A 12,629-nucleotide genomic window follows, 5' to 3' on the forward strand; every position below is an offset into this window, starting at 1 on the left:
AAATGATTTCAGTGTCAAAAACCTACCTGGTGAATTACCAGAGGAGCATGACCCGTGAAAAACTTTCGGGTTCACACAGATTAAGAAACGCATAGGTTCAACCCGTTAGGGTATCGTGGAATCATATACCACAAGCTTCAATCGTAAATACCACCAGCTCGAAAACAGAGCATGGTTGAGAAAACAGAGGATACAATTCACCAAAAGCATTATGTATCCGAGGAAAGGCTCACAAGCTTATTGAATAAGGAGGACACTTTAGAATGGTAAACCAATAAAGGATCTGACGGTCCATAGCAGAGCTGATGTGAGCATCGGCACACAATCAGTTGAAGATAGGATACAAGGGCCTCAGATTATAGAACACCTGAATGATTTGATGCTTAGTTATCAAAGGAATTATGATTCCCAAATAGAAGGATCAGAAGCAGACGCTCTGATCAAGGGTGGATAAGTTCAATAGACCTAAGGGTACAATTGACGGCAAACAGATTGGTCGAGAACAAGCTCATGTTCAAAAATGACGTCTGAGCCAGAAAGATAATTTAAAAGGATCAACTGATAATTGCGTGCATTCGCACTCATGTTGAATCATTAGGATCAAAATTACGGTGTCTAAGGATACTAACAAATATTGCCAGACATATGGAAAGCATCCAAAATGCAAGCAGACAAGTATTGCAGAGCAATAAGCTACTAAGGATTCTTGGAGGATCGAATAGTATTTCGAAGACCATTGTGAAACACATGAACAACTGGGGGTGAGCGGATACTCGATAAGTGCGAGAATTATCCATAGGGTTATTCAGGTGACAAAGAACAGCAAGGCAGTAAGCTCAAAGGATTATCAAAACAACGACGAGTATTTCGGGGTATCTTGTAATAACAAGACCAACTGGGGATGAATGTAAGAATAACAACTGCAAGTAGTTATCCATAAGGGTTGACGGTGGAAGGGGAATTGCAAACGCGATGAACACAAGTTCTCGGGTTAACAGCGAAGCGTATCTTCAGGGTCTTCACGTGCAGCAGATGATCATCAGTAATAAAAGGCTCTCCGGGTGAAAGTGATGATGAGCTCCTAATGTTAGATTTAGCAAAATTCATTTAACCCGAATAGAAGAGAGATCAGAGTCCCAGAGTATAGACAAGGAGTAAAAGATCCTAATACCACCCAATGGCGACGTGGGCCCGTAAGGCGCACAGCCATGTTAGTAAAAGTTTTGTAACGACTAGACTCAACTTCCGCAAAGGAGTGTGGAAGGGGGATTCGTACAGGCAGTCGGCTCTGATACCAACTTGTGACGCCCCCGATTTGACCATACACTAATCATACACGCAAACATGTACGATCAAGATCAAGGACTCACGAGAAGATATCACAACACAACTCTACAAATAAAATAAGTCATACAAGCATCATATTACAAGCCAGGGGCCTCGAGGGTTCGAATACAAGAGCTCGATCATAGACGAGTCAGCGGAAGCAACAATATCTGAGTACAGACATAAGTTAAACAAGTTTTCCTTCAGAAGGCTAGCACAAACTGGGATACAGATCGAAAGAGGCGCAGGCCTCCTGCCTGGGATCCTCCTAAACTACTCCTGGAAGTCGAACTCCACGTAGAATCATTCTCGGGATCCTCTGGCTCCTGGACTCCATCATCTGGTCGCAACAACCGGGTACAGAAAGGGGGAAAAGGGGGAGCAAAGCAACCGTGAGTACTCATCCAAAGTACTCACAAGCAAGGAGCTACACTACATATGTATGCACTGGTATCAAATGGAAAAAGGGGTATCATATGTGGACTGAACTGCAGAATGCCGGAATAAGAGGGGGATAGCTAGTCCTATCAAAGACTACGCTTCTGGTAACCTCCATCTTGCAGCAGGAGAAGAGAGTAGATGGTAAGTTCACCAAGTAGCATCGCAGAGCATAATCCTAACCGATGACCCTCCCTTCGCCGCCCTGTGAGAGAGCGATCACCGGTTGTATCTGGCACTTGGAAGGATGTGTTTTATTAAGTATCTGGTTCTAGTTGTCATAAGGTCAAGGTACAACTCCAAGTCGTCCTGTTACCGAAGATCACGGCTATTCGAATAGATTAACTTCCCTGCAGGGGTGCACCACATAACCCAACACGCTCGATCCCATTTGGCCGGACACACTTTTCTGGGTCATGCCTGGCCTCGGAAGATCAACACGTCGCAACCCTACCTAGGCACAACAGAGAGGTCAACAGGCCGGTCTAAATCCTATGGCGCATGGGTCTGGGCCCATCGCCCATTGCACACCTGCACGTTGCGAACGCGGCCGGAAGCAGACCTAGCCTAGCAGGCGTTCCAGTTCAATCCGGCGCGCGCCGCTCAGTCGCTGACGTCACGAAGGCTTCGGCTGATACCACGACGTCGAGTGCCCATAATTGTTCCCGCGTAGATGGTTAGTGCGTATAGGCCAGTGGCCAGACTCAGATCAAATACCAAGATCTCGTTAAATGTGTTATCTTGAAATAACCGCGAACGCCGACCAGGGCCAGGCCCACCTCTCTCCTAGGTGGTCTCAACCTTCCCTGTCGCTCCGCCACAAAGTAACAGTCGGGGCCGTCGGGAACCCAGGCCCACCTCTACCGGAATGGAGCCACCTGCCCCTTCAGCCCCCAACTCCAAACAGTATCATAAGTAATGTAACAGTATAAAGTATATCGAATATGCCCGTGATCACCTCCCGAAGTGATCACGACCCAGTAGTATAGCATGGCAGACGGGCAAGAGTGTAGGGCCACTGATGGAACACTAGCATCCTATACTAAGCATTAGGATAGCAGGTAAAGATAACAACAGTAGTAGTAAGGACATGCTATGCATCAGAATAGGATTAACGGAAAGCAATAACATGCTACACTACTCTAATGCAAGCAGTAGAGAGAAGAGTAGGCGATATCTAGTGATCAAAGAGGGGGCTTGCCTGGTTGCTCTGACAAGAGAGAGGGGTCATCGTCGATGTAGCCGATCACAGGGGTATCGGCAACGGTCTCGAAGCCTACCGGAAAGAAGTAACGGAGGGGGAACACAATAAATAACAGAGCAATCAAATGTAACACAAAGCAAGACGCGGTAATACGTTGTGCTAAGGGTGACGTAACGCAGAGATATGTGATACCAGCGAAGGGGGGAAACATCCGGGAAAGTATCCTCGGTGTTTCGCGTTTTCGGGCAGATGAACCGGAGGGAGAAAGTTGCGTGTTCGCTATGCTAGGGATGTGTGGCGGACGAACGGACTGCGTATTTGAATTCGTCTCGTCGTTCTCAGCAACTTTCATGTACATGGTATTTTCATCCGAGTTACGGATTGTTTTATATTGATTTTTAAAGTTTAATTTATTTTCTAAAATTAACATATTATTCTAATTCGGGTTGACTAAGTCAATTTGACTAGTCAAAGGGGATGTGTGGCCCACATGTCATAGACTCTAAACCTAACTTATTTAAAAAGAGGGCCTACATGTCATCTACTACTAGAGTAACTTAGCACTAATAAAACTAGCTAAGAAGCAAAAATAATCCTGAAACTAATCCATCTAATTAAACTAGACCTAAACTAATTTTGGGGCAGCCCCACACACATGGCACATCGGCCACACACACTCACACGCTGCACAAATATCACACACACACACACCTACACAGCACACACACACACGCTGCTTTGGGGCAGCCCTACACACATGGGCACACCGGCCACACACACGCTGTACACACATCACACCTACAAAATACACACACAGAGCACCTGGCTAGGAGTTACTTCTATTTCCTTTTAACAAAAAAGAGCATTTTGCGATTTTGATAGGATTTAATCCAGGCATCGAAGGGATTTGGTCCAGTGGAATAAAATGGAGTTCGTCATGCAAACTTTCTACTCATATTATTTTTGCCCAAGTTAGTAGTTGGTTAGCCATCGTTTAGGAACTGTCTAAAGTGTTAGTCATTGTAAAACTAGAGAAGCTAGCTAGTAACTACAAAGTACAGTAAGCAGCGACAGTAGTAGGATGCAGCAGCCGCGCTAGTAGCAACGCATAGCAACAACAAGTAGAGAAGTAAGTAGCAGCAGCAGCGCAGGAGCAGGCTGCGGCGGCTCGCAGGGGCGGCCGGGAGCACGGCAACACGGGGGCGGACGCGTGCGTGGAGGCACAGCCGAGCGCAAGGCAAGGCGCGATGAGGAGCTGCTATGGGCGCACTGCGAGGAGCAAAGGCACGGGGATGGGCAGGCGGGCTTGCTCTCGGACGCAAAGCGTTGGCCATGGCGGCCAGGCTTGCGAGGACGACGATACGGTGATGGATCGAGCAAGTAAAAGAGGGGGATGGGGAGAGGAGCTCACCAGGGGGCGGATGGTATTCTCGGGGAGGCCCCACGCGGCGGGACGGCGGCAACCAAAACAGGGGAAGATGCCCGATCGGGCGATGACGACCTTCGCGGCTCGGGCTTGCGAGCGAGGACGGTGTGGACGAACGACGCGGGGCTCCTGGTAGGTTCTCCCGCGGCGGAGAGCTCGTTGGTCGTGGTGACGACGACGCAGCGGTGGTGACGCGGCGATCCCGCGCGGGGCGAAGAGAGTGGGCGAGGGAGAGGGAGATGTGGGATTTGGGGGCTAGGGTTCCAGAGGGGACGGAGGCTGCTGGGGGCGCCCTTAACCAACAAGGGGAGCCGCGGGATAGCCGGCACCTGGCTGGGGCGCCATGGATGCCCGCCACGGCTCCCTGCTCCTGTAGCGAGATTGGGGATGACCCCAGTTGGACTGGGCCTGCTCCTGCACACTTGAGGTCCAGCCCAACAGTAGTTAGGTTTTGTTTTCTATTTTTCTATTTTATTCTTTACTTTTATTAAATTTAGCAACTAAGTGATTTTTGTTAAATGTTACAAATTGGCACCTAAATTCTATGCAATATTTTGAAGAGACTCACAAAGTTTGAGGTCAACTTGAATTGTATGAATAATCGTTTATTTTGAAAAGACCATTTTATTTGCTGCTGGACCACTTATTAATTTCCTAAGAATTTATTTGTGACCCAGATGAAGTTGGTTTCAACATTCCAATGATCAGAGGAATTTATAGAATAACGCGTACATTTTTGTTTTGACATTTAGAAAATATTTATTGTTTGACTTTACTTTAAATTTGAATTTTGGTTTGAAATATTTCTGAATTGTTTTTCTTAGGGCATAGTAGTGATGACTTGGCATCATTAGTGGAGGGTTACTGTAGCTAAATTATCCGGGCGTCACAACTTATTCTTGCACCCACACACTTCGTCTTCCTCCAAAAAAAAATCCTCCACCAGCTCAGACCCGAGTTCTAGCTCATCTTGCTGCCATTTTTTAATCTCCTTGCTTAAAGCTCCACTCACAAAACTACTTTGGGGGGTTGTTCTTCGGTATGTGACTCCTCAAATGGTCCAATTTGTTTTTGTTCTAGTGCATTATATATTGCATTTTTTTGTTGCTTAGGTCACCCTGTTCTTGAGTTTGCATGTCAAATTTATGTTGTCAAAAGTAGTTTTAATGCATGATATGGCCTCTAGGCACTTGTAGGAGTAGCTGCTATCAATTTTGTTGAGTTTGGTTCACTTTTATTTTGAGTCACTAAAAATTTCAGAAATTTTTCAGAGGAAGAAATATGTTTAGGAAAATGTGCCAAGGTGGTTCCTCAAAGAAGCAGGCACCTGGGCTCGCGATACGTGAGTCGGACTATGAACTACCAAGAGAAGCTCAAGTGCGGCCTTATGAATGGCCGTTAGAAGATTTTATGGTCCAAGCAGGAATTAAGGAGGAATTTGGCGCGTATGTGCGTAATGTTGAACTTGAGGGCTTCGTGTCAGATAAGTGCCCCCAATATTATTACCTAACTGATTTCTTTGTGAAAAGGTTTAAATTTACATCATTACGCAATTCTCACACTGTCCTATTTGATCTTTATGATAAATCTTACACCATGGACTTAGAAGATTTTAATACTGCTTGTAAACTCCTGCAGTGGGGTAATGTTAGTGAACCTCGCAAATATGAATTTAAAGATTTTCTTGCTAGTATCACTGTGGGGGAATCTAGAGAAATAACACAAGCTACCATAGGGAGCCTTCACTTTCCTGCCATACATTATTTTGCTATCTTTATTGGTAGATATATTAATGGTAAAGATGAAGCATGTCACATGTGCGTTCCAGATCTTAGTGTCCTCAAGAGTGCAGTATTAGGAGATAAACAATATAACTTGGGGGCTATTGTTGCACGAAGGTTGCACCTTAATAGTTTAAGTGGAGACTTGTTTGGTGGAATTTATGCAACCCGTGTAGCCAATTATCTTGAGATACCCATACACGAGAATGATATGAAATTGCCTCCTGCTTATCTATATTATAATGCTATGGTTCGTCATCAGTTTGTTGAGACGAATGAACAACCTCTCCAGTACCGACTAATCTTTGACAGGTGTCGCACTGTCCATGTTGCTCTCCCTGCTCCTACTTTCTTTGATTTTCAGGCAAAAAGGAGATATGTTATAACCAGGGAGGAGGCGAACGAGTACGAGAGGAGGACGGAGGCAGCTTGCCTCCAAGCTGCAGCTCGTCAGGCAGTAGCTGCTGCATCATAGTACGACCCCAATTACAACTTTGGATATCTACCAGGCCAGCCGTGGCCATAGACCAACTTAGGCCAAAAGCCTAAGCTTGGGGGAGTACGTATTTCTCACCGACATTACATTCATATTCACACACTCATGCCAATTGTCGGTGCTCATACTTTTTCATTGTAATATCCATGCTAGTTTATTTTCTTTTTTAGTCTTCTTCTTGTGTGTTTGAAAAACCTGAGAAAAATCAAAAAAATTTGTTGTATCTTTTAGCTAGTTTACTTTTCATGCATGTAGTAGTAATAATAAAAAGAAAACCCAAAAGATTTCTCGTTCTTCTTTTGCTTGTTGGGAGCTTTCCCGTGTAAATAGTTTTGTTTCTTTTTTTTCTTTGGGGGTCGAGAGGAGAAGACCATGATGAAAATGTTGAGTGGCTCTCATATGCATTATTGTTGATCTAACCAAGAGCCCACATTACCTTGTCTTCTCCTGTATATTGAATGCTTGCAAATTCCAGCTTAGTCCAATGCGCGTGCACTATTATTATTATCCACACCGTTTGGTCGTGCAAGTGAAAGGCAATAATGACGATATATGATGGACTGATTGAGATGAGAAAAGCTGGTACGAACTCGACCTATCTTGTTTTTGTAAATATGATTAGTTCATCGTTCCTAATTCAGCCTATTATGAATGAAACATGTTTGAATGACAATTAGAGATTATAATTGCTCATGCCATGCTTAATTAGCTAGGAGTTTATAATGGTTTACCTTGCATGCCAACATGCTATTAAAATGGTTGTGATGTGGTATGATAGGGTGGTATCATCCTTTGGACGATTTGAGTGGCTTGACTTGGCACATGTTCACGCATGTAGTTGAAACAAAATCAACATAGCCTCCACAATATTTATGTTCATGGTGAATTATATCCTACTCATGCTTGCATTCAGTGTTGATTAATTTTAATGCATGTTCATGATTGTTGTCGCTCTCTAGTTGGTCGCTTCCCAGTCTCTTTCTAGCATTCACTTCTACTAAGCGAGAATACTGCTTGTGCACCCACTTCCATAAACCCCAAAAGTTATTCCATATGAGTCCACCATACCTTCCTATATGAGGTATCTACCTACCGTTCCAGGTAAATTTGTATGTGCCAAACTCTAAACCTTCAAATGAAATTTTATTTTGTATACTCGAATAGCTCATGTATCAACTAGGGCTGTCTATATCTTCCATGCTAGGCGGGTTATTCTCAAGAGGAGTGGACTCCGCTCCTCACTCACGAGAAAATGGCTGGTAACCGGGATGCCCAGTCCCATGCTCAAATCAAATCGAAATAATTGCAAACAAAACTCCCCCAGGATTGTTGTTAGTTGGAGGCACCCATTGTTTCGGACAAGCCATGGATTGATGTTTGTTGGTGGTAGGGGGAGTATAAACTTTACCATTCTGTTTGGGAACCGCCTATAATGTGTGTAGCATGGAAGATGTCGAGATCTCTCGGTTGTTATGTTGACAATGAAAGTATACCACGCTCAAAATATTATTCATCTCTATTTCAAAAATCGAGCTCTGGCACCTCTACAAATCCCTGCTTCCCTCGGCGAAGGGCCTATCTATTTACTTTTATGTTGAGTTATCATCCTCTTATTAAAAAGCACCAGTTGGAGAGCACCGTTGTCATTTGCATGCATTACTATTAGTTTATATTGAGTATGATTGGATCTCTTTTACCATGAATTACAATTTCCAGTCAGTCCTTAATCTTCAGAGGTGCTCTGCATTTATGTTTTACGGTCTCAGAAAGGGCTAGCGAGATACCATCTTATTATATTATATTATGATTGTTTTGAGAAAGTGTTGTCATCCGATATTTATTATTATTGCTCGCTAGTTGATTATGCCATAGATATGAGTAGACATGAGACCTAAGTGTTATTGTGAATATGGTTAGATCATAATCTTTGCTGAAAACTTGAATGCTGGCTTTACATATCTACAACAACAAGAGCAAACAGAGTTTGTAAAAGTTTTTCTTTATCACTTTCAGTTTGTCAACTGAATTGCTTGAGGACAAGCAAAGGTTTAAGCTTGGGGGAGTTGATACGTCTCCAACGTATCTACTTTTCCAAACACTTTTGCCCTTGTTTTGGACTCTAACTTGCATGATTTGAATGGAACTAACCCGGATTGACGCTGTTTTCAACACAATTGCCATGGTGTTATTTTTGTGCAGAAATAAAAGTTCTCGGAATGACCTGAAACTTCACGGAGAATATTTTTGGAATATATAAAAAATACTGGCGAAAGAATCAAGACCAGGGGGCCCACACCCTGTCCACGAGGGTGGGGGCGCGCCTACCCCCCTGGGTGCGCCCCCTGCCTCGTGGCCCCCTGGAGCTCCACCAACCTCAACTCCAACTCTATATATTCATGTTCGGGGAGAAAAAAATCAGAGAGAGGATTCATCACGTTTTACGATATAGAGCCGCCGCCAAGCCCTAATCTCTCTCGGGAGGGCTGATCTGCAGTCCGTTCGGGGCTCCGAAGAGGGGAATCCGTCGCCATCATCATCATCAACCTTCCTCCATGACCAATTACATGATGCTCACCGCCGTGCGTGAGTAATTCCATCATAGGCTTGCTGGACGGTGATGGGTTGGATAAGATTTATCATGTAATCGAGTTAGTTTTGTTAGGGTTTGATCCCTAGTATCCATTATGTTCTGAGATTGATGTTGCTATGACTTTGCTATGCTTAATGCTTGTCACTAGGGCCCGAGTGCCATGATTTCAGATCTGAACCTATTATGTTTTCATGAATATATGTGAGTTCTTGATCCTATTTTGCAAGTCAATAGTCACCTACTATGTGTTATGATCCGGTAACCCCGAAGTGACAATAATCGGGACCACTCCCAGTGATGACCGTAGTTTGAGGAGTTCATGTATTCACTAAGTGTTAATGCTTTGGTCCGGTACTCTATTAAAAGGAGGCCTTAATATCCCTTAGTTTCCAATAGGACCCCGCTTCCACGGGAGGGTAGGACAAAAGATGTCATGCAAGTTCATTTCCATAAGCACGTATGACTATATTCGGATACATGCCTACATTACATTGATGAACTGGAGCTAGTTTTGTGTCACCCTATGTTATAACTGTTGCATGAGGAATCACATCCGACATAATTATCCATCACTGATCCAATGCCTATGAGCTTTTCACATATTGATCTTTGCTTAGTTACTTTTCGGTTGCCACTGTTACGATCACTACAAAACCAATACTGTTACTTTTGTCACCGTTACCATTACTTTCATATTACTTTGCTACTAAATACTTTGCTGCAGATATTAAGTTTTCCAGGTGTGGTTGAATTGACAACTCAACTGCTAATACTTGAGAATATTCTTTGGCTCCCCTTGTGTCGAATCAATAAATTTGGGTTGAATACTCTACCCTTGAAAACTGTTGCGATCCCCTATACTTGTGGGTTATCAAAAGTATAGGAGCTCCAGGAGGGAGAGGAGGCAGAGAGGGATGGGGGCGCGGCAGTGGCTGTCGGTGTCAAAACCGGCGGATCTCGGGTAGGGAGTCCCGAACTGTGCATCTGAGGATTGAAGGTAACAGGAGACAGGGACACGATGTTTACTCAGGTTTAGGCCCTCTTGATGGAGGCAATACCCTACTTCCTGCTTGATTATCTTGGATGAATATGGGGTTTACAAGAGTTGATCTACCTTGAGATCGTAATGCTAAACCCTAGTCATCTAGCCTGTATGATTATGATTGCCTCTACGGACTAAACCCTCTGGTTTATATAGACACCGGAGGGACCTAGGGTTGTACTAAGTAGGTTTACAAAGGAAGGAATCTTCATATCTGAACGCCAAGCTTACCTTCCACGTAAAGGAGAGTCCCATCCGGACACGGGAGGAAGTCTTCTGTCTTGTATCTTCATGGCCCATTAGTTCGTCCCACGTCACATAGCCCGGACGCCCGAGGACCCCTTAATCCAGGACTCCCTCGGTGGCCCTTGAACCAAGCTTCAATGACGATATGTCCGGCACGCAGATTGTCTTCGACATTGCAAGGCGGGTTCCTCCTCCGAATACTTCAAAGTAGTCCTCGAACATAGAAAACGTGTCCGGTTCTGCGAAATAGACACCACATACAACCACAACAGGGTATAATAGTTAACAGGTCCCACCTACTGACGGCTTTCGTGGCGAGATGCTACATCCCTTGCCTGGTTATTATTTCGAACCGTCTTTCAGCCTCTCGCTCCATGTTACGAGACGCGGTCTTTATTGGCACATCTTGTTAAAGTAGAGATCGTGCCCCGTTATCACAGGATTCTGATCAATATGGGCGTGGGTAATCCAACCGTGTCGTTTGCACGATCCCTTGGGAATAGGCGAGCTTTAAGGCCCGTGAGGAGGCATTCGATATTCATCGCCTTTATAAAGGGGTACAAACCCGTCTTTCTTCCCCACACCTACCTCTTCCTCAGCCCTCCTAGCCCCAAGCTCCAGCGCTCAGGTCTTGATTTCTTTCATTGCTACCAAGCCTTCTAGTCATGTCCAGATCCAGCTCCCAAGGCAGGTGGACGGCCTCCTCGGTCATTGAGGAAGATATCGTGAAGCTCCGGGAGGCTAGGTACCTGACTACAGAAATCCCCCACAGGCTCCCTGTCAAGGGGCAGGTTATCCCCACGCCTAAATCCGGCGAGAGGGTTGTATTCATCTCTCACTTCCTCCATGGGCTAGGGTTCGCTCTCCACCCCTTCGTTCGTGGCCTTATGTTCTATTATGGGGTAGATTTTCACGATCTAGCTCCGGACTCCTTTCTCCACATTTCGGCGTTTATCGTTATGTGTGAAGCTTTTCTCCGCACCCCCCCACACTTCGGCCTATGGCTCAAGACCTTTAATGTGAAGCCGAAAATAGTCGACGGGGATCAGGCAGAGTGCGGTGGTGCTATGGTGAGAAAGCTCGCCAATACTATCTAGCCAAACGGCACCTTCATGGAAACCTCCAACTTATGGCAGCGGGAGTGGTTCTATATCACCGAACCCCGTGGTACCAAATGGGCAGCCACGCCTGCATTCTGATCTGGCCCTCCATTGCGATTCGCATCATGGATTAATAAGGGGCTTGACTGGGGATCAACTGATGAAGTGCAGATGCTGCAAAGTCGTATCCAGGGCATCCTCAAAAAGGACACCGGCCTCATTAACGTGATCCAGGTGATGCTAGTCCGTCGGATACTCCTGTGTCAGCGACGGCCTCTCCGCATGTGGGAGTTCAATCCGGAAGGACTGCGGACCCTTCAACAATTCTTAGACACAATGCACAGAGGGATGTGGAAACTATTCTTCAAGACCTGAAAGAAGTGGCCGGACACATTCGAGGACATTGGCCTCGACTGCAACCATCCGGATACCTCGGTAAGCACCCAACTTCTGAACGCAACTCAGTTGATTATCCCATAGCGATGTACTAAGAAACCTATCTTCGACCAGGGCTGGATAAAGAAGGCAGAACGAATTAGGTGTTTGGCTCCACTTCCCGAAGACTCAGCTGATCCTGTGTTAATGAGGATGCTGGCCCCGGCGCCGTATCAAATGCCAGCGAGGGAGGACAAGAAGAAGAACAAGAGGGCTGAAGGAGGCCTCCGCTCTAAAGGTATACTGGATGCTACGTCCGGGGAGACTGAAGCTCCCTCTTCTGAAGATCAAGACAAAGGGGAAGAAGAAGAAGGGGATATCCCTTCCCCCCATGGAAAGAAAAGGACTGCCTCCAAAGACTTGGAGGTGGAGGCACCCAATAGAGGGAAGATATCCATGTCATATGGTTCGGGTTCAGAAGACGATGTTGAAGCAGAGCTCCTCTCTAGGGACAAGCCCTTTGCCGAATCATAAGTGAACAAGGATGCTCTTGACATATCCCATTCTTTTCGGTTTGCAAGGGTAACATCTAAACCATATGTTTG

General features: G+C 45.3%; 1 long non-coding RNA gene across 1 annotated transcript; it reads right to left on the reverse strand.

Annotated features, from left to right (window-relative positions):
* Nucleotides 1–1,253: 1,253 nt before the first annotated feature.
* LOC147985298 (uncharacterized) lies at nt 1,254–4,792 on the reverse strand. The gene is made up of 3 exons (XR_015616579.1): nt 4,380–4,792; nt 2,966–3,040; nt 1,254–1,666 (listed from the first exon to the last, which is right to left on the reverse strand). It is a non-coding gene; the product is annotated as an uncharacterized LOC147985298 (long non-coding RNA).
* Nucleotides 4,793–12,629: the final 7,837 nt, after the last annotated feature.

Source organism: Triticum urartu, chromosome 2A, assembly GCF_056163025.1.
Source record: "Triticum urartu cultivar PI428250 chromosome 2A, HENAU_Tu73, whole genome shotgun sequence".
Classification (NCBI taxonomy): domain Eukaryota; kingdom Viridiplantae; phylum Streptophyta; class Magnoliopsida; order Poales; family Poaceae; genus Triticum; species Triticum urartu.